Consider the following 23248-nt stretch of genomic DNA (forward strand, 5'->3'; position numbering starts at 1 on the left):
AAATTTTCAAAACGAGATATTTAAGGTTCAGAATACAGGGTTTCAGGTGTAGGATTTCTGAATCCCGAGCCTGTAGCTGCGAAAGGATCTTCAGCAATTCTGAAACTGCTAAACAGGATTTCCGCGCCAGTCTAGCAACTGCGCGCCGGTTATTAAGGGCTAATCTGTGACAGCCCTTAAGGGTATGGAAATCACTCTCAATCGTCCGAGACGCTTTTAATTTAATAGTCAGTATGTCGACTATTATGAGAGGATAGAAAAGGTTTTCACAGACACCGTCTGTAGAATAATACCGGGAAGACTACAGTCTGTCGTTGTCAGGATAGGAAAGGATTTCTCCAGGATTTTCCACAAGGAAAATATCGAGTCAGAGACTCCTAATTCAGGAAAAGATTTCAATGTGCTTTTCCAAGTAATTGCCAGTCTGAGGACTACAACAAAATCGATCTCTGATTTGCAACTGAGATAACGGGAAAATTCGTGAATTTTCCACAGGGAAAACCAGCAAATAATATCTGATATTGAAGGAGACAGGTTTCTAGGAATTTAAGGAAGTATTCGCGGGTCTGAAAATCCGCGACTAGGACGATCTCGAATCTGGAACTGAGATCAGGAAGGATTCCAGAACGGGAAGAATTAAGAGGGAGAAAGAGAAAGGACGTCGCAGTCTGAATGACTTCGACAAGGAAGTTCTCAAACTGTACCTGAGAGCTGGAAGGATTTTAGAATAGGAAAAATTAAGAAAAAGTATGGGAAGTTTGTCGCAATCTCATGACTTCGACTAGGAAGTTCTCAAGCTGTACCTGAGAGCTGGAAGGATTTCAGAATAGGAAAAATTAAGAGAGAGAAAGAGAATAGACATCGCAGTCTAAATTACTTTGACCAGGACGAACTCAAGCTGCACCTGAGTTCTCTAGGAAGAGGATTGGAATTTTCCTACTAGGAATTACAGCAAGTAAGAAACTGCTAAGCAAAGTTAAAATACAGGGCCACTCTATAGTATGAAAACTAAGCAAGAAAAATTTACTCAAAATGATAATTATCTCTCTACAAGGATAAAGATTAATCGAGAAAACTATTCTCAAAAAGGACAGGGATTTCCCCACAAGAATAGAAGTTAATTGAGAAGAACTATTCTTAAAAAGGATAGGGATTTCACTACAAGAATCAAAACTGAATCAAGAGAAATTACTCTTGGAATTGAAGGCCACCTTACTACAAAGAAGGGAAAATATACGGACTACCAGTCCTGACATACAATTACCTGAATCGACGTGAATATTGATACGGGGAATAACGAACCGATTCCCACTTCCCATATTAAAAATTGAAAACATCGTGAAGCGACAGAGTCGAAACTTATAAATCAAGTACTCTAAAATAACCCACTACAAGAGCCTAAAGTGCGAGATAAATTACTTTTAACATGAAGAGGAGAAACCCATTTCTCCCTCCACAGTTTGTAGCGTAGACACAGACAGACATCCTGCGCACAATTGGATGCGCCGTGTCATTTTGCTTCATGTTCTTGTGATGAAAACATCTCTGTAACATACACAAACCAATATACCTGCTGACCAGTTCACTACTTGGAACATTGCCAGCAATAGATGGAGGGGAGTGTTGCCGCGCGTTACAAAGCTCTCTCACTCAGACACAAAAGAAGGAGAATGCTGCTAGGTAGTGGAAGTGATTAGTGGAGGATAGAGCATCGGACCTCTCCGTCTTCGAGAAAGAGCCGTGTTAAAAGTAATTTATCTCGCACTTTAGTTAAATTTCCCACTTAACTGTTTGTAGTACAAACTTAAGATCCCTTGCCGGTTTTCAAAACCAAGGATAATTCGTTCACCCCCAGTGATACAAATTTAGGAAAAATAACCGACAAGAGAGAAAATCCCCAAGGAAGTTCTATCTTCGAATTGTCCGGAACTCGTCCTACAATATTCTATATTAACACACAAAAATGGAATAATTCCCCTAGAAATAAACTAGTACCGGGAATGTGGTAAGGAGAGGAGATTCGCGACCCGTTCACATGCTCCACCACCGAACAACTGCCTCACAGGTATCCTCGAAGCAGTACAGGGTCGCTGAAAATCAGGAGGCCGTGGGAAAAGAGACTGCCGACCAATAGGAGTCTCAGGAGACGATCACGCCACTGGTCATGTGACAGGGTCTGATTCAGCTGCTCTTGATGCTAAGGGTGCAACCATGATGACAAAATTTCGAAATCTTCAAGTTTATTTCAATATTATTGAAACTTTCGGATTGTTTAGTGTTATTTCCGGCTCTTATCAACCCTTCGAAATTCAAAATTCATCAGTCATATCTCGAGTACGTATTCTCTGAGTGTTAATCTTTGGTGAAAACAGAAATTTTAAACTTAACCTCACTTTGAACTATTTATGTGTCAAAATCAAGGAATTGAAGAAGCTTTGGGCAATTGCCTGTTTCTCTTTCCAAATATCGTGTTTGTGACTGTTCTAATAAATAAATAAATAAATACTACTAATTACAATAATAAATTAGGCCGGTAAACAATGCTTCTCACCAGAAATTTCATGAAGACCGATATCATCTCAACCAGGTAGTCGCCTATCGCTTTGATGATACGGCTGCTGCTGCTGCAATACTAGATATTAGAACGCTCAAACCAGTAAACAAAATTTGGAAATTTCTGGTTCAGATAATTCCGCTGCTGATAATTCATAGGGGTTGACGGCGATGATGATGATTTCAACACTCGACTCTAAGCTTAGCAAAATACATCTGACTGTTGACCCTATTTCTCTACTGAAATAAAGAAAATTATCCAAATCATATTGAAATTGAAATTTATTCTTCCAAAAAATACATTGAATTACAATATATTACAATGTATAACTGAAAATAGTGGAAAAATATTGCTTTAAACAACCCCTGAGTTACTACAGTGTGGGGTCGTTCATGTTCCATATGCATTTTTTATTCTCTTGAATAGTATGGTTACAGTGTTAGACAAACATAAGAATTAAACAAAAATAAAAATATTCAAAATGATGCTTCTCCTTTCGTCACAAAATTCACTTTGTAACAACATACATACACTCACACAGACCAATACCCAAAAACCACTCTTTTGGACTCAGGGGACCTTGAAACGTATAGAAATTTAGAAATTGGTGTTCCTTAATTTTTTTCGGAAAGCGATATTTCCCTTACCTTTGGTAAGAGGGCAAGGAAAGTGAAAAAAAACAGTTTTCCGACACAGATAATTCAATCGCCGCCGCGTGAAGAAAACTGTTGATGAGAAGCGGAAAAGTGTGAAGCATCAGATGCCTGAATCAAATCAAATCCACTTCAATTTGTCAGCGTTGTTTGGATGAGAGGTATGGATGTTACTTATCAGGAGAGCTGACATTGATCTCACTGTATTCATGAAGGTTTTCTTGGTGAGAAATTGAGTGTAGTTTCACTTGAAAATGTCAGTTTTTCTTGAAGGTTTCAATCAATGGGAAGCATTCAACCAATACTGAAAGATGTAGTGAATCTACACGTAGTTTGTTACCTGGATAACTTAACTACTGGCTGGCAGTGTTCTTCATGGATAACATGAATGCTGTGGAATCTAAACATTTCTGACAGTTTGAAGTGAATAGAGCTGGGGAAGATTGATGAAAAAATGTAGTAAAGCAGCAAAATGAGGAGAGAGCTGCTTCTTAAGTAGTCGGAGAGAGAGGGTGTGAGAGAGAGGGAGCGCGAGGAAGTGATAGAGGAGGATAGAGAGGGAGCGAGGCTTAGAAGGAGAGAGCAAGAGAAAGAGAGAGAAAATGGAGAGGAATATAAGAAGAGAATAGAGCTGCTTGTGAAGTAGCCAGGGCTTATAGGGAGAGAGAGAGATAGCGCGTGAGGAAGTGATAGAGGAGGATAGATAAGGAGAGAGGCTTAGAAGGAGAGAGCAAGAGAAAGAGAGAGGATGAGAGTGGAAAATGAGAAAATATAAGAAGAGAATAGAGCTGCTTGTTAAGTAGCCAGGGCTTATAGTGTGAGAGAGAGAGAGAGCGTGAGGAAGTGATAGAGGAGGATAGAGAGGGAGAGAGGCTTGGAAGGAGAGAACAAGAGAAAGAGAGAGGATGAGAGTGGAAAATGAGAAAATATAAGAAGAGAATAGAGCTGCTTGTTAAGTAACCAGTGCTTATAGTGTGTGAGAGAGAGAGAGTGAGTGAGAGAGAGCGCGTGAGGAAGTGATAGAGGATGATAGATAAGGAGAGAGGCTTAGAAGGAGAGAACAAGAGAAAGAGAGAGGATGAGAGAGGAAAAGGATAGAAATATAAGAAGAGAATAGAGCTACTTGTTAAGTAGCCAGTGCTTATAGTGTGTGAGAGAGAGAGTGAGTGAGAGAGAGCGCGTGAGGAAGTGATAGAGGATGATAGATAAGGAGAGAGGCTTAGAAGGAGAGAACAAGAGAAAGAGAGAGGATGAGAGAGGAAAATGAGAAAATATAAGAAGAGAAGAGAGCTGCTTGTTAAGTTGCCAGAGCTTATAGTGTGAGAGAGAGAGAAAGCGTGAGGAAGTAATAGAGGAGGATATAGAGGAAGTGAGGCTTGGAAGGAGAGAACGAGAGAAAGAGAGAGGATGAGAGAGAAAAAGGAGAGAAATAGAGGAAGTGAAAAGAGCTGCTTGTTGAGTAGCCGAGCCCAGAAGCAGAAGAAGAAGAGGAAGAGGAGGAGGAAGAGGAAGAGGATGAGGATGAGGAAGAGGAAAAGGATAAGAAAAACGAAGAAAAAGGCGAAAAGGAAGAGGTTGTGGGAGACGGAAAGGAAGAGGGGGAGAGAGAGAGAGAGAATAGAATGGAGCTGCTTCTTGAGTAGCCGAGCCCAGAGGAAAAGAGAGAGGAAGAGAAAGAGGAAGCGAATGAGGAAGAGAAACAGGAAGACAAAGAAGAAGAGATTGAGGAAGACGAGAAGGAAGAGGGTGAGGAAGAAGAAGTGGAAGATGAAGAGGAAGAGAAAGTGGAAGAGGAAGAGGAAGAGGAAGACGAGGAGAAAGAGGGAGCGAATGAGGAAGATTGATTGATTGATTGATTGATTGAGTACTTTTTTTGTAAGATTACAATATATACTGGCTTATACACTTATATACAATAGCTTACAATACAGCAAAATTATAGATGAATTTACATAATATAGACTAAGAATAGTATATTTCGCACCTAGGGTCGAAAATGTACGTTTTCCGGCTCGAGATCGCGGTTTACAAGTTCAAGACGAAGTCGAGAACTTGAAGCGTTTGAGAGCCGGAAAAACATTTTTGCCCGTGTTGCGAACGCTATTTTTCGCCACACCCAAAAAAAACTTCCCAATATTTATAAGAAATGAAAAATTCAAACAGCCTATTTTGATAGTTTGAATCTTGGTTATGACAACTTTTACTGTCAATTAATTTCAATGTTACTAATTAATAATTTACAATAGTGACCATATTTTATACTATTAATATTTCGAATAATTGTTTGAATTTTTATAGCTCGCGCTTTGCGCCCGGTGCAATATCTCATGGATAGATGGATGAAGGTTCTTTCTATAGTCAAAGTACAACAGACTTTGGCTCATGACTTATATTATTAAAATTAATATTATTATCTGTTTCACAATAAAATTTTCACTCTGAATTAAGTCAGGTAACGTATGTAGGCTACTATAATATAGTGTATAGCAGCATATTAATTTGAAGCCGGTTTGCCGCATTTTCACAACAAAATATTGCTCTGAAATCATAGAGAAAACATTCGAAGATTCAATCTTGAGTGGGCCTAATGTTTTCTCTATATGGTTCAATATTAAAGAAAAATTATCTAAAAGTTTTAATAATGAATTACGGAAAAATTACTAGGAATTTTTTAGTCAAGGCTGAGTTTCACCAGTAGGCTTACCTTAAACTTCAGATCTCTGCTGTATTTTCTTGTTATTATAGTTGATTGTATTGCATTAAGAAGTGGAATTCGATAATAAAAAAGAAACAATTATTACTCTACCTCACTTTTAAATATTGATACAATTATTGTACTTTGATTTCAAATTCGATTCTTCACTTTTAAATACTTGCGATACGTACCTTTCTGACAATGGACAATGCAGCCATTGTATTCATTGTTTGATATCAAAAACACAATAAATATTAAATTATTAAACAGTAATTTATAAAATATATTATAGACATAATACCGCGATTCACGATACATAATTATATAGATTATTACAGTCGTTATGAGATTATCCCTCTATGACTTTTGTGAGATCGGGATCGGACACGATCAGCTGTTATTCAAGGTTATTTTACAGCCCTAGGGCCGTAAAGTTTTACCGGCCTGGTCGGAAAACAATCACTTTCGGCCTCCATATGACGCATGTAACCAGCTCATTACATCCAAGTGTGGCGAAAAATAATTATTGAACTGTAAATGATATGAAAAAGCAATTTGTAATATAATAACTATAGATAATAATTATATTGTTATGCATCTACATAAATTGGCGGAGGAAGAGAATGAGGAAGAGAAAAAGGAAAAGGTGGAGAAAGTGAAAGTAGAAGAGAAAGAGGAAAAGAAAGAGGAAGAAGAAAATTAGAAGGAAGAGAAAGAGGGAAGAGGAGCTTCTTTAGTAGCTATCCAGCTTTACTCACCAATAAATAAGAGACGAAGAAGAACAGTAGAAACAAATGTGGAGAAGAAGAATAGAAAGAGAAAGAACTAGAAGGCGGGAATGGACAAGATGAATAGGAAAAGAGAGAGAGAGAGAGAAGAGAAGAGAAAAGAAAAAAGAAGATTGTTGAGCAGCTATCGAGCTCAGCTCGGCAATGAATACTTACTTGACGCAGTAATAAAACCCTTACTGCTCTACAGCTGATAGCTCTGAAGAAATTCAGGTTTATGGTGAGAAGGAGAAGGAGACGAAGAAGGAGAAGGAAAGGATGAGGAGGAGGAGGAGGAGGAGGAGGGGGAGGAGTGAGAGAAGTGGGACAATGAAGTGAGAAGGGAATTTTTATGGAAAAATGCTTCATATATGACGAGAAGAAGAAGAAGAAGGGGAAGAGGAGGAGGATAAGAAGGAGGTGGAAGCGGAGATGAGAGAAGATGTTGTGAAAGAATGAAAAGGATGTGGAGGATGAGCAGAAGAGACGAAAGAGATAAAGGAGGAGAAGGAGAATGAAGTGAAGAAGTGGTGGAAAAAGGAATGAAGAAGCATTAGGAGAATTAAGAGAGAATTGTGAAGAAGGAGAAAGAAGAGATACAGGGAAGGAAAGGAAGTGGAAGTGGAAGGAGGAAGATGAGGAGGTGGAGGAGGAGGAGGAGAAGGAGGAGGAGGAGGAGAAGGAGGAGGAGGAAGTAGAAGAAGATGAAATGAAGAAGAAGTAGAAGAAAAATCACGAGATGGTGGAGAATGGAAACAAAAATAAGGATAAGAAAGATGGGAAGGTGAAAAAGGAGGAGGAGAGAGACGAATGAAAACAAGGAGGAGAAGAAGAAAGAGGATGAAAGAAGAAGAAGGATAACAAATTACAAGATGGTGGAGAATGAAAACGAAAATAAGGATAAGAAAGATAAGGTGGAAAAGGAGGAGAAGAGAGTGACAAATGAGAACAAGGAGAAGAAGAAAAAGAAGAAGAAGAAGAAAGAGGATAGAAAAATCACGAGATGATGGAGAATGAAAACGGTAGAAAGGATATGAAAGATGGGAAGGTGGAAAAGGAGGAGAAGAGAGAGACGAACGAGAAAAAGGAGGAGGAGAAGAAGAAGAAGAAGAAGAAGAAGAATGAGGATGAAAAATCACGAGATGATGGAGAATGAAAACGGTTAAAAGGATAAGAAAGATGAGAAGGTGGAAAAGGAGGAGAAGAGAGAGAGACAAATGAGAACAAGGAGAAGAAGAAGAAGAAGAAAGAGGATAATAAGTCACGAGATGGTGGAGGATGAAAACGGAAAAAAGAATAAGAAAGATGGTAAGGTGGAAGAGGAGGAGAAGAGAGAGACGAATGAGAACAAGGAGGAGAAGAAGAAGAATGATGTAGAAAAGGAGAAGTAGGAGAAGACGAAGACGATAAAAAAGAGAAGAAAATAATGGAGCAGAAAACTTAGGGTTAGAAGGATTATTATTTAGACAATTGAGAGTTTGAGAAGAAACACGAGATACGATGAAAAGGAGAAAGAGGTGTTGGGATGGTGGAGGGGGAAAATAACATGATTAAGAGGAGAAGAACGAATGAGAAGTAAAGAAGAAGAAATCGGTTGTTGATAAAGAGAGAGAGAGACATAGTCAATGAGAGAGACCTGAAGAATTTTTATGAAAAAAGGCGGGTTAAAATGACGAGGGGCCTCTCTGCTCTCTGCGCGCGAGGATATAAAATTTTCAATGCGTCCCTTAAGGGTTGCGATGAGTTTTAAGGGCGGGTTTGTAGGTTAGTAGGGGGCTGTAGGGATCGGTAGAGGGCGAGGGGGTAATTCATGGGGGTTGGAAGCACCCCATCAAACGACGAATGTTTCATTACTCGCTTGGGCCGGCCAACAGGAATAATGGAAGGGATCATCTTGGGCGCAAACCATCAATTACCCTCCCCTCACCACCGGTCTCACTTCAAACTATCAGGATCGGGTGAATGGGTAGCTATAGTAAGTGGGTGGACCTATTTTCGAAGAATGCTAACAGTATAGAGTGATTTGATAATAATTAATTTTAATGTGAATTAATAATGAGAATTATTAATAATAATTAATATCAGGGTAGAAAATTTCCCAGAGAAAACTGCAGATAGGTACTCCTCCACTGTTACATTTTTTCCCTCAACTAATATAATTCCAGTTCTTTTCCCTCCATAAACAAACAAATTTTCCCTCTGTTTCCCATACCCTTGACCCAGTGGACTCCTCCACTGTTACATTTTTTCCCTCAACTAATATAATTCCAGTTCTTTTCCCTCCATAAACAAACAAATTTTCCCTCTGTTTCTCATACCCTGACCCAGTTCCAAGGTCATTCTATGCTGTAAGATATCTCACAACTAATAATATTGTTACAACACTTTGTCACCAGATATAATCTCAAGGTCAGTACTGTAATTATTATAGTGTGGTCCACGTTACTAATAGTTCTGTGAACAGTAGACCTCACGCAGTATTCTCATCCACAAGTACCTGATGTCAACTGTTTTAAATGTTAACAAAATCAGTTCACGTTTGAATTTGTATTCCATAATTTATTAAAATTTATGTTAATTTAAACAATGAAAAGAATATATTTCTATTCCAGAATTTATATAATATTCATCCAGTTCCGTGATAATCTTCCCATCTAATGAAAATTAATTTTTTCAACCAAAAATATTATAATTTCTTCAGCATTATTTAATTCATTTCATTATTTTTAATCACCTATTAAATTAGTTTTTTCGAATGTGAGAGTATTGATACTGATGGACACGCATAATAATAAAATGACTGCAAAACAAAATATTGAAACCAAAGACCTTAGAGCTGCGGTTATACCAAATTTATTAACAGAATGTAATTAACTCGATCCTTATAGATTGTATTAGATTGAATATAACTTATCATACACAATCATGATGAACATATGTGTTTGTCAACTTGCGTTCAATCTAATAGAATCTATAAGGATTAAGTTATAACCATTTTGTTAATAACTTTGGTGTAAACCCAGCCCAAAGATGCATACCTCTTCAAGGTCTTCGATTGAAACTATAGACCTTATACAAATACAGTAATAGACTGGCTTCTCCACACAACTGTGTAATCACTTGTCAGCTGATTTAGATGTTAACAAAATCAGTTCACGTTTGAATTTGTATTCCATAATTTATTAATATTTATGTTAATTTAAACAATGAAAAGAATGTATTTCTATTCCAGAATTTATATAATATTCATCCAGTTCCGTGATAATCTTCCCATCTAATGAAAATTAATTTTTTCAACCATAAATATTATAGTTTCTTCAGCATTATTTAATTCATTTCATTATTTTTAATCACCTATTAAATTAGTTTTTTCGAATGTGAGAATATTGATACTGATGGACACGCATAATAATACCATGACTGCAAAACAAAATATTGACATTAAAGCTGCGATTAGACCAAATTTATTAACAGAATGTTAATAACTCGATCCTTATAGATTGTATTAGATTGAATATAACGTATCATACACATGATGAACATGTGTGTTTGTCAACTTGCGTTCAATCTAATAGAATCTATAAGGATTGAATTATTAACATTTTGTTAATAACTTTGGTATAAACCCAGCTTAAAGATGCATACCTCTTCAAGGTCTTCGATTGAAACTATAGACCTTATACAAATACAGTAATAGACTGGCTTCTCCACACAACTGTGTAATCACTTGTCAGCTGATTTATGATGAATAATTCCAAAGACCTTAAAGATGCATAGACTCACATGCAACGCTAGTGTCGTACTTGGAATTGAAATCCGCCATTGAGGGGGCAACCCATAAGATTATTACATACCAATGCCACCAATGTCTTTGTGATCTATAGTATTACAAATATATATAGATATAATATCTCGTGCTAAAATACCCCAATGGCGGCCTTCAATTTCAAGTAAGAGCTATCATTGGGAAGGCATAGGCATTGTGGGTCTATATCTCTTTAAGGTCTTTGAATAATTCTATAGTCTAAAAAACACTTATTGAAATGGGCTGCTTTTAAATTAATAAAACAAAATAAAACTTGTAGCACCCTTTATTTATTAAAAAAACTTAAAATAGTTGAACTATTTTAAGTTTTTTAATAAATAAAGAGTGCTACAAGTTTTATTTTGTTTTATTCTATAGTCTAATTTTTACGTATGAAGGAGGCTCCTTTTTCCTTTTATATTCTCCTTGGAATGCAAAATTTTCAAAAACCTTGTATATATGTCGACGCGCAATTAAAAAAGGAACATACCTGTCAAATTTCATGGAAATCTATTACCGCGTTTCGCCGTAAATGCGCAACATATTAAACATTTAAACATTTGAACATTAAGAGAAATGCCAAACCGTCGACTTGAATCTTAGACCTCACTTGGTTCGGTTCAATTAAGCAAGGAATGATATTTTTCAATAATTTCATAATGAATTTTCATAATTAGGATGACATATTTTGTTTATTAATTATCAATTCTACTTTGTTAGGAGACGACCTGGCTGGCAATAAGGCAAAGCGAGAAAGAGATAGCGCTATCCACTTTGTCGAGTGATAGACAAGGATAGCAACACCACTGCTGATCAAATACTGCCATTATAACGTGGACCTCACTATAAATGCTAGACCATAAAACACGGTGCGACAGAATTGTTCGCCGGCAGTTTGACAGGCGGTTGTCACTTTTTGTATGCGTTCTGGGAGCAAAAAAACAGTGGTTGCGTTCTGGGAACAAAAAATGACTGTGATCTGCTTTCTTCTACGGTTGAAAGCAGCTGTTTCACGCCAGTCTGTCAGAATCGATAGATTGGAAAGCCTTGCTGTTTTACTTCAGAAAAACCTGACAGGTTTTGGGCAAATCCAACTAGATATTTGCAAGTCAGCATCTGTTAAATGGGGAGCTCTGGTATTTTTTTAAGGGTGACTCTGACATTTCTGAAAGAATCGGCTGTGGCAGATTGGGTCGGGAAAGCATTTCGGAAAAATGTGTTCTTCCTGTTCACGTCACACGCGGTTTTCCGGTGGAATATCGATGGAAAAACGGTGATTTCCACTGCTGAAACATCTATCATAATTTGGAAAAATTGTTGTCACAGTTCTTATAAAGGTTTTGGTAGTTTTTCCGAAGGGATATTTATTCATTTATTCAATCATTCAGAATTACACAACTTACAGAAAGTACCACAGGCTTATAAGCCCAAAACGGTCCCAATTCTAATTTATACAACAGTCCAAATGGAGCTAGGTTATGTGTCCCTTAACATTCTCCTATTACACACTCAATTTACAATTTGAAACACACAAAGATTATTTTTAAATTAAAAATACTTCAAAATTAAATTAAATCAATCACAATTAATTAAAAAATTCCAAACTTTAAAAAAACTATAACATTTTGAGACCGAAAAGACAAACACACTATTTAGAACTTATCACAGCTGTCATATATCAGTGTAAATCAAATATTAATAGTTAATGGTAAAACTTATTGCATAATCTTTGATATAATAAAGGAGATCACACTCTCTGTATTCATTTTTCTCTCCTTTATTTATTATTCTCTATAATAATGGAGCCAGAGCACTGGCTTATGACTACTGATTAACTTGACATTTTGAATATAGATTCTATATTTACCGATGATGGTTAAAGGCCTGTTTAAAATTTGCAAGATCTCAATAGATCATTTTTGTCAAGCTTCAATTCAAGTTCTAATTGGACCCTTGCAAGGGTTCTCTGCTAATCTATGATATGATAAAGGAGTGAACACTGGTTGAAGCACGTACGGCATAGGAGATTCACGAATGACGCATCATCACGTCTCAACTACTCAACTGATTAACTTGCAATTTAACGTATTGATCCCTAATTTACCGAGGATGGTTAAATGCCTATTTCAAATATTCCTCAAGATTTCAGTAGGACAAGTTTTTCAAGTTTCCAATTGGACCCTTGCGCAGCACGGGCTACTTTACATTCTATATCATTTCTAATACACTTCCATTACTTCAATTGTGATTGATTTAATTTAGTTTAGAAGTATTTTTTAATTTTAAAATGAGTTTTGTGTGTTTTGAATTGTAAATTGAGTCTATAATTGATGAATGTTAAGTGACACATAACCTAGTCTCTACATTTGGACTGTTGTATAAATTAGAATTGGAACCGTTTTGGGCTTATAAGCCTGTCGTACTTTTTTGTAAGTTGTGTAATTATTCTGAATGATTAAATGAATAAATAAATAAATTACCGTTCAAATTGAGTGTTTTGAATAGTGATGTTATCAATGGAAATATCTTTTCAATAGAGATCTATAGAAGTCTGTATCGCAAACCACGATAAAATATGGAAGACTCACCTTTTATCTATGGTGACCAAATGAGTTTTCCACCGTCCAAGAGTCCACTCTGATGCCTAGAAAAATATATGAAAATATTATTAATCAATATATATAAAAGCGAAATGGCACTCACTCACTGACTGACTCACTCACTCGCATAACTAAAAATCTACCGGACCAAAAACGTTCAAATTTGGTAGGTATGTTCAGTTGGCCCTTTAGAGGCGCACTAAGAAATCTTTTGGCAATATTTCAACTCTAAGGGTTGTTTTCAAGGGTTTAAAGTTCGTCTTTCAGCATGTATATTCTTCTTCTCCCAATCTCTCAATTATAATTGAAATTTCCATATCATATGTTACTATAGAACTATAATCTAGATAGAGTACCTCTTCGAAACAGTTGTTAACTGGCAACTAAATTAATAATTTTGTCAGGTTGGCATTAAGTTGAGTTGACTTTGTTAGGTTGGCACCAAGTTGAAGATTTAAATGCATTTATCGCAGAAAAATTTATTGGGCACTGCTACTTCAATCCTGGGAATATAATATTACTAGCAGTCAGGCTGTTCGCTCGCCATATCCGTTTAGCCAGCCGTTTAGTCTGGACCCCCGACTGGATTGTCCTAACATATGATAAAAATGCCCAATGAAAAATGCAGGCGAGCGAAGCGAGCCTGCTGATCTTATTCTTGGACGATCCAGTCAGGGGTCCAGGGGGCGGAGCATCCTGGCTAGATGGACATGGCGAGCGAAGCGAGCCAAACGGCTAGTGAAGAGTTATGACAAAATTGACCTCGATAGAACACAGGAAATAATGTGAATTTTATCAGTTTACAATTTAACACATTGACGTATCAACTGTATACTTCAATAGAAATAATATTCCAATACCTTCCATATTTTATCTCGAAAAAACTCTAAACCTGACGTGAAAATTACATCTCTGTGGATAACAGTATATACTGTAATATAGATGCATAGACTCACATGCAACGCTAGTGTCGTACTTGGAATTGAAATCCGCCATTGACTGGGGGCAACCCATAAGATTATTACATTCCAATGCAACCAATGCCTTTGTGATCTATAGTATTACAAATATATATATATAGATATAATATCTCGTGCTAAAAAACCCCAATGGCGGCCTTCAATTTCAAGTAAGAGCTATCATTGGGAAGGCAAAGGCATTGTGGGTCCATATCTCTTTAAGGTCTTTGAATAATTCTATAGTCTAAAAAACACTTATTGAAATGGGCTGCTTTTAAATTAATAAAACAAAATAAAACTTGTAGCACCCTTCATTTATTAAAAAAACTTAAAATAGTTGAACTATTTTAAGTTTTTTAATAAATAAAGAGTGTTACAAGTTTTATTTTGTTTTATTCTATAGTCTAATTTTTACGTATGAAGGAGGCTCCTTTTTTCTTCTATATTATCCTTGGAATGCAAAATTTTCAAAAACCTTGTATATATGTCGACGCGCAATAATTAAAAAATGAACATACCTGCCAAATTTCATGAAAATCTATTACCGCGTTTCGCCGTAAATGCGCAACATATAAACATTTAAACATTTGAACATTAAGAGAAATGCCAAACCGTCGACTTGAATCTTAGACCTCACTTCGTTCGGTTCTATTAAGCAAGGAACGATATTTTCCAATAATTTCATAATGAATTTTCATAATTAGGATGACATATTTCTTTTATTAATTATCAATTCTACATTGTTAGGAGACGACCTGGCTGGCAATTAAGCAAAGCGAGAAAGAGATAGCGCTATCCACTTTGTCGAATGATAGACAAGGATAGCAACACCACTGCTGAACGAATACTGCCATTATAACGTGGACCTCACTATAAATGCTAGACCATAAAACACGGTGCGACAGAATTGTTCGCCGGCAGTTTGACAGGCGGTTGTCACTTTTTGTATGCGTTCTGGGAGCAAAAAAACAGTGGTTGCGTTCTGGGAACAAAAAATGACTGTGATCTGCTTTCTTCTACGGTTGAAAGCAGCTGTTTCACGCCAGTCTGTCAGAATCGATAGATTGGAAAGCCTTGCTGTTTTACTTCAGAAAAACCTGACAGATTCTGGGAAAATCCAACTAGATATTTGCAAGTCAGCATCTGTTAAATGGGGAGCTCTGGTGTTTTTTAAGGGTGACTCTGACATTTCTAAAAGAATCGGCTGTGGCAGATTGGGTCGGGAAAGCATTTCGGAAAAATGTGTTCTTCCTGTTCACGTCACACGCGGTTTTCCGGTGGAATATCGATGGAAAAACGGTGATTTCCACTGCTGAAACATCTATCATAATTTGGAAAAATTGTTGTCACAGTTCTTATGAAGGTTTTGGTAGTTTTTCCGAAGGGATATTCATTTAGTTATTCAATCATTCAGAATTACACAACTTACAGAAATTACCACAGGCTTATAAGCCCAAAACGGTCCCAATTCTATTTATACAACAGTCCAAATGGAGCTAGGTTATGTGTCCCTTAACATTCTCCTATTACACACTCAATTTACAATTTGAAACACACAAAGATTATTTTTAAATTAAAAATACTTCAAAATTAAATTAAATCAATCACAATTAATTAAAAAATTCCAAACTTTGAAAAAACTATAAAATTTTGAGACCGAAAAGACAAACACACTATTTAGAACTTATCACAGCTGTCATATATCAGTATAAATCAAATATTAATAGTTAATGGTAAAACTTATTGCATAATCTTTGATATAATAAAGGAGATCACACTCTCTGTATTCTTTTTTCTCTCCTTTATTTATTATTCTGTATAATAAAGGAGCCAGAGCACTGGCTTATGACTACTGATTAACTTGACATTTTGCATATAGATTCTATATTTACCGATGATGGTTAAAGGCCTGTTTAAAATTCTGCAAGATCTCAATAGATCATTTTTGTCAAGCTTCAATTCAAGTTCTAATTGGACCCTTGCAAGGGTTCTCTGCTAATCTATGATATGATAAAGGAGTGAACACTGGTTGAAGCACGTACGGCATAGGAAATTCACGAATGACGCATCATCACGTCTCAACTACTCAACTGATTAACTTGCAATTTAACGTATTGATCCCTAATTTACCGAGGATGGTTAAATGCCTATTTCAAATATTCCTCAAGATTTCAGTAGGACAAGTTTTTCAAGTTTCCAATTGGACCCTTGCGCAGCACGGGCTACTTTACATTCTATATCATTTCTAATACACTTCCATTACTTCAATTGTGATTGATTTAATTTAGTTTAGAAGTATTTTTTAATTTTAAAATGAGTTTTGTGTGTTTTGAATTGTAAATTGAGTCTATAATTGATGAATGTTAAGTGACACATAACCTAGTCTCTACATTTGGACTGTTGTATAAATTAGAATTGGAACCGTTTTGGGCTTATAAGCCTGTCGTACTTTTTTGTAAGTTGTGTAATTATTCTGAATGATTAAATGAATAAATAATAAATTACCGTTCAAATTGAGTGTTTTGAATAGTGATGTTATCAATGGAAATATCTTTTCAATAGAGATCTATAGAAGTCTGTATCGCAAACCACGATAAAATATGGAAGACTCACTTTTATCTATGGTGACCAAATGAGTTTTCCACCGTCCAAGAGTCCACTCTGATGCCTAGAAAAATATATGAAAATATTATTAATCAATATATATAAAAGCGAAATGGCACTCACTCACTGACTGACTCACTCACTCGCATAACTAAAAATCTACCGGACCAAAAACGTTCAAATTTGGTAGGTATGTTCAGTTGGCCCTTTAGAGGCGCACTAAGAAATCTTTTGGCAATATTTCAACTCTAAGGGTTGTTTTCAAGGGTTTAAAGTTCGTCTTTCAGCATGTATATTCTTCTTCTCCCAATCTCTCAATTATAATTGAAATTTCCATATCATATGTTACTATAGAACTATAATCTAGATAGAGTACCTCTTCGAAACAGTTGTTAACTGGCAACTAAATTAATAATTTTGTCAGGTTGGCATTAAGTTGAGTTGACTTTGTTAGGTTGGCACCAAGTTGAAGATTTAAATGCATTTATCGCAGAAAAATTTATTGGGCACTGCTACTTCAATCCTGGGAATATAATATTACTAGCAGTCAGGCTGTTCGCTCGCCATATCCGTTTAGCCAGCCGTTTAGTCTGGACCCCCGACTGGATTGTCCTAACATATGATAAAAATGCCCAAATGAAAAATGCAGGCGAGCGAAGCGAGCCTGCTGATCTTATTCTTGGACGATCCAGTCAGGGGTCCAGGGGGCGGAGCATCCTGGCTAGATGGACATGGCGAGCGAAGCGAGCCAAACGGCTAGTGAAGAGTTATGACAAAATTGACCTCGATAGAACACAGGAAATAATGTGAATTTTATCAGTTTACAATTTAACACATTGACGTATCAACTGTATACTTCAATAGAAATAATATTCCAATACCTTCCATATTTTATCTCGAAAAAACTCTAAACCTGACGTGAAAATTACATCTCTGTGGATAACAGTATATACTGTAATATAGATGCATAGACTCACATGCAACGCTAGTGTCGTACTTGGAATTGAAATCCGCCATTGACTGGGGGCAACCCATAAGATTATTACATTCCAATGCAACCAATGCCTTTGTGATCTATAGTATTACAAATATATATATATAGATATAATATCTCGTGCTAAAAAACCCCAATGGCGGCCTTCAATTTCAAGTAAGAGCTATCATTGGGAAGGCAAAGGCATTGTGGGTCCATATCTCTTTAAGGTCTTTGAATAATTCTATAGTCTAAAAAACACTTATTGAAATGGGCTGCTTTTAAATTAATAAAACAAAATAAAACTTGTAGCACCCTTCATTTATTAAAAAAACTTAAAATAGTTGAACTATTTTAAGTTTTTTAATAAATAAAGAGTGTTACAAGTTTTATTTTGTTTTATTCTATAGTCTAATTTTTACGTATGAAGGAGGCTCCTTTTTTCTTCTATATTATCCTTGGAATGCAAAATTTTCAAAAACCTTGTATATATGTCGACGCGCAATAATTAAAAAATGAACATACCTGCCAAATTTCATGAAAATCTATTACCGCGTTTCGCCGTAAATGCGCAACATATAAACATTTAAACATTTGAACATTAAGAGAAATGCCAAACCGTCGACTTGAATCTTAGACCTCACTTCGTTCGGTCTATTAAGCAAGGAACGATATTTTCCAATAATTTCATAATGAATTTTCATAATTAGGATGACATATTTCTTTTATTAATTATCAATTCTACATTGTTAGGAGACGACCTGGCTGGCAATTAAGCAAAGCGAGAAAGAGATAGCGCTATCCACTTTGTCGAATGATAGACAAGGATAGCAACACCACTGCTGAACGAATACTGCCATTATAACGTGGACCTCACTATAAATGCTAGACCATAAAACACGGTGCGACAGAATTGTTCGCCGGCAGTTTGACAGGCGGTTGTCACTTTTTGTATGCGTTCTGGGAGCAAAAAACAGTGGTTGCGTTCTGGGAACAAAAAATGACTGTGATCTGCTTTCTTCTACGGTTGAAAGCAGCTGTTTCACGCCAGTCTGTCAGAATCGATAGATTGGAAAGCCTTGCTGTTTTACTTCAGAAAAACCTGACAGATTCTGGGAAAATCCAACTAGATATTTGCAAGTCAGCATCTGTTAAATGGGGAGCTCTGGTGTTTTTTAAGGGTGACTCTGACATTTCTAAAAGAATCGGCTGTGGCAGATTGGGTCGGGAAAGCATTTCGGAAAAATGTGTTCTTCCTGTTCACGTCACACGCGGTTTTCCGGTGGAATATCGATGGAAAAACGGTGATTTCCACTGCTGAAACATCTATCATAATTTGGAAAAATTGTTGTCACAGTTCTTATGAAGGTTTTGGTAGTTTTTCCGAAGGGATATTCATTTAGTTATTCAATCATTCAGAATTACACAACTTACAGAAATTACCACAGGCTTATAAGCCCAAAACGGTCCCAATTCTATTTATACAACAGTCCAAATGGAGCTAGGTTATGTGTCCCTTAACATTCTCCTATTACACACTCAATTTACAATTTGAAACACACAAAGATTATTTTTAAATTAAAAATACTTCAAAATTAAATTAAATCAATCACAATTAATTAAAAAATTCCAAACTTTGAAAAAACTATAAAATTTTGAGACCGAAAAGACAAACAAACTATTTAGAACTTATCACACCTGTCATATATCAGTGTAAATCAAATATTAATAGTTAATGGTAACACTTATTGCATAATCTTTGATATAATAAAGGAGATCACACTCTCTGTATTCTTTTTTCTCTCCTTTATTTATTATTCTGTATAATAAAGGAGCCAGAGCACTGGCTTATGACTACTGATTAACTTGACATTTTGCATATAGATTCTATATTTACCGATGATGGTTAAAGGCCTGTTTAAAATTCTTCAAGATCTTTTTTGTCAAGCTTCAATTTAAGTTCTAATTGGACCCTTGCAAGAGTTCTCTGCTAATCTATGATATGGTAAAGGCGTGAACACAGGTTGAAGCACGTACGGCATAGGAAATTCACGAATGACGCATCATCACGTCTCAACTACTCAACTGATTAACTTGAAATTTTTCCGTATTGATCCTTAATTTACCGAGGATGGTTAAAGGCCTATTTCAAATATTCTTCAAGATTTCAGTAGGTGAAGTTTTTCAAGTTTTCAATCAGACCCTTGCGGAGCACGGGCTACTTTACATTCTATATCATTTCCAATACACTCCCATTACCGTTCAAATTGTGATTGATTTAATTTAGTTTAGAAGTATTTTTTAATTTGAAAATGAGTTTTGTGTGTTTTGAATTGTAAATTGAGTGTGTAATTGAATAATTCTTAAGTGACACACATAACCTAGCTACATTTGGACTGTTGTATAAATTAGAATTGGAACCGTTTTGGGCTTATAAGCCTGTCGTACTTTTCTGTAAGTTGTGTAATTATTCTGAATGATTGAATGAATAAATAAATAAATTACCGTTCAAATTGAGTGTTTTGAATAGTGATGTTATCAATGGAAATATCTTTTCCTACAGTTACGTTGAAAAGTGACCATTGCTGCACTGATTACAGAACGCAAAGAATCACTTTTCCGCTCTAGTGCGGGAAAAATTTTTCTGCACTCCAGATTTGCAACATGGCAACGCAAAATACTTAGTAGGTTATATGGAGCAACAGTGCAGCAAAATGAAAATGAAGTTGGTAACAGTGACTGCTGTGGCTGCTATAGTGAGCAGAGGTGCAACAAAGCACAACGCGCTAATTATTATTCATTATATATTATAACCAAGGACAACGAGGACTTTAGGATTTTAGGATTAAGGTTTTTATCAATAATAAAATTACACAGAAAAACATTTGATGGATTTCAGGCAATTTTACCCATAATTACCCACTTTTCATATTCAATGGTAACTGTAGGAAAAACTTAATGTGAAATACGTGCGCAAAGTTCCTCTGCTGCACTCAAGAAACCATTCCGCCCGAGCCGTTTCTTTCGGTGCAGCAAACTGACACTTCGCGCACTAGTTGCACAAATAACTATTACAATAGAAATCTATTGAAGTCTGTATCGCAAACCACGATAAAATATGGAAGACTCACCTTTTATCTATGGTGACCAAATGAGTTTTCTACCGTCCAACAGTCCACTCTGATGCCTAGAAAAATATATGAAAATATTATTAATGTTATTATAAGATATGAAGAGTTATGACAAAATTGACCTCGATAGAACACACAGGAAATAATGTGAATTTTATCAGTTCACAATAACACATTGACGTATCAACTGTATGCTTCGATAGAATAGTATATATTCCGCACCTAGGGCCGAAAATGAGACTTTTCTGGCTCGAAATCGGTTTTCAAGTCCGAGGCCGTAGGCCGAGGACTAGAAAAGATTGAGAGCCGGAAACACATTTTTGCCCGTGGTGCGAACGCTATTTTTCGCTACACAAAAAAATAAGTTTTCATTTGTGCGTAAATGCGTTGTCGACCACGACAGGGTGAGGATCTCAGTTTGGGTGGATTTCAAATTGTCTAAATAACCCAAAAGATTATGTTCTAATGTTTTATGTTTTAATTCTATGATTCTATGTTTTAATGGGAGGTTGAGTTTATACTTTTTTATTCTTTCAAATGGCAATAAGATGATATTAGTATGAATGTTTTGATTTTGAATAATAAACACAAATAATGAAAAGTTTTTTGATCAGCTGTTTTAGCAGACTAACTTGGACAATCTGAATGTCAACAATGCTTGTCATCGTCGACTGCGAAAGTTGAGATTAGAAGTTCTATCCTACTCTGAAAATAGAATTTGAATAGTTTTTAATATAACTTATTTATATTCCATTCATCCAAATAAAATGATGGTATCTTATTGCTGAATACTTTATTCAGCAATAAGAGGCATATATACTGATTTCGTTTCATAAACTATTTTGTTGACACGTTCACATCAAATCAGAATCAGCTGACTTCAAGGTTATTTTACAGCCCTCGAGCCTTAAAATTTTACCGGCCTGGACAGAAAACAATCACTTTCGGCCTCCATATGACGCACGAAAACCAGCTCATTACATCCAAGTGGGGCGAAAATAATATTTCAATACCTTCCATATTTTATCTCGAAAAACTCTAAACCTGACGTGAAAATTACATCTCTGTGAATAACAGTACATTACACTCCAATCTGGTATTTTCAATAATACAAATTTTTCCCACCAAACGCCTGAGGAAGAAAAAAATTAAACAATATTTTTCCTTTCCATCTCGTTGAAAACAGGTTGGAAACTGAAGTGAAAATTACGAGATCACATCAGCACATTGATGTATCATTCTATAATCCAATTTAGTATCAAGTTTTTGTTGCAAAAAAGCTGAGGAAGGAATAATTTCACAATATTTTCTATTTTTTATCCGGTTGAGAACTGGAAAACTGATGTGAAAATTATGAGATTAGAAAGTGAGGTATTGACGCGAGCCGGCAATGTTTTGACAGCTAGGATGCAAAGTTTGGAACTGCTAAAAGTTTTCGGTGATTAGATGGAGATGTAGGGTGAGTGAGAGAGAGAGTAGGGAAGAGAGAGTGTGTGAAAGGGAGTGAAAGAGTTTGCGAAAGAGAGAGATTAGATTAGAGTTTTCCTTATTCATGTATGTTACAATAGAGAGAAAGAGAGAGAGTGAGAGAGAATAAAAGTGAGAGTAAGTTAGTGAGTAAGTTAGTGAGTGAGAGAGTAAGTGAGTGAATGAGTGAGAGAAAGTGAGTGAGTGAGTGATGATCGGACCACAAGTGATGATGTTGACAAACTAATCATCTGAAGTGGCAAGTAGTGACAGGTCCCCCCACTACCGGTATCAAAGACCCCCTCATAGGTCTCCCGGACCCCCTGTTGGTCCTACACACCCCCTTTTTTGGTCTGCCAAACCTCTCTCACTTCCTGAGTTTTCATCTCTCACCTCTTGCTTCTCCTTCTTTACATTTGATCTTCTTCATCAAGCTTAATCACTTCTTCTCGGTTCTTCTTCTACACATCTTCTCACTTCCCCTTCATCATCATGTTCTTCTTCTTCTTCCTTTTCTACTACTTCTTCCTTTTCTTCCACTCCTTCTTCTCGATTTCTCATCTCCAACATCCCTCATCCCAGCACTTCTTCTTCACCCTCTGATTGTTGTGGTTGGTATTTTTTTCCTCCCTGCTTCAGCAACTCCTCATTTTTCTTCTTCTTTCATTTCTTCTCCTCTTATTTCTTTTCTTCTCTTCTCCTGTTAACTCTTTTCTTCTCTCTTATTCATCTTCTCCATATTGTACTTCATCTCTTTGTCCTCTTCCAGTCCTAATCTTGTTCATCACTCCTCCTTCTCTCTATCTTTTAACATGAATTTATCTTTTTCTTCTCTTTCCCTCCTTCAGAGTCAATCTTGTTTCCAATCTCTTTATTCTTCTCCAGTCTCCATCGCGTTCTTCCTCTTTTTTTTTTCTTCAGTCTTCACATTGTACATCTTCCCCTGCTCCATCATTCTCTCTCATTTCCTCCAATTATTTCTCATCATCTTCTCCATTCTCTTCATGGTCTCCCCCATTCTACTTTGGTAGAGAGTTAGT

General features: G+C 36.2%; 1 protein-coding gene across 3 annotated transcripts in view; it reads right to left on the reverse strand.

Annotated features, from left to right (window-relative positions):
- Positions 1-23248, reverse strand: part of LOC111060337 (acetylcholinesterase) — a 517878-nt gene that overhangs the window by 413756 nt on the left and 80874 nt on the right. The window contains exons 2-3 of one of the 3 annotated variants that reach the window (XM_039439674.1): positions 20742-20797; positions 13063-13118 (exon numbers count right to left, since the gene is read on the reverse strand). The gene's annotated coding sequence lies outside the window, so the exon portion shown is untranslated. The remainder of the gene's footprint in view (positions 1-13062; positions 13119-20741; positions 20798-23248) is intronic. The other 2 variants (XM_039439675.1, XM_039439673.1) reach the window with 2 other exon arrangements.

Source organism: Nilaparvata lugens, chromosome 13 (assembly GCF_014356525.2).
Source record: "Nilaparvata lugens isolate BPH chromosome 13, ASM1435652v1, whole genome shotgun sequence".
Lineage (NCBI taxonomy): Eukaryota > Metazoa > Arthropoda > Insecta > Hemiptera > Delphacidae > Nilaparvata > Nilaparvata lugens.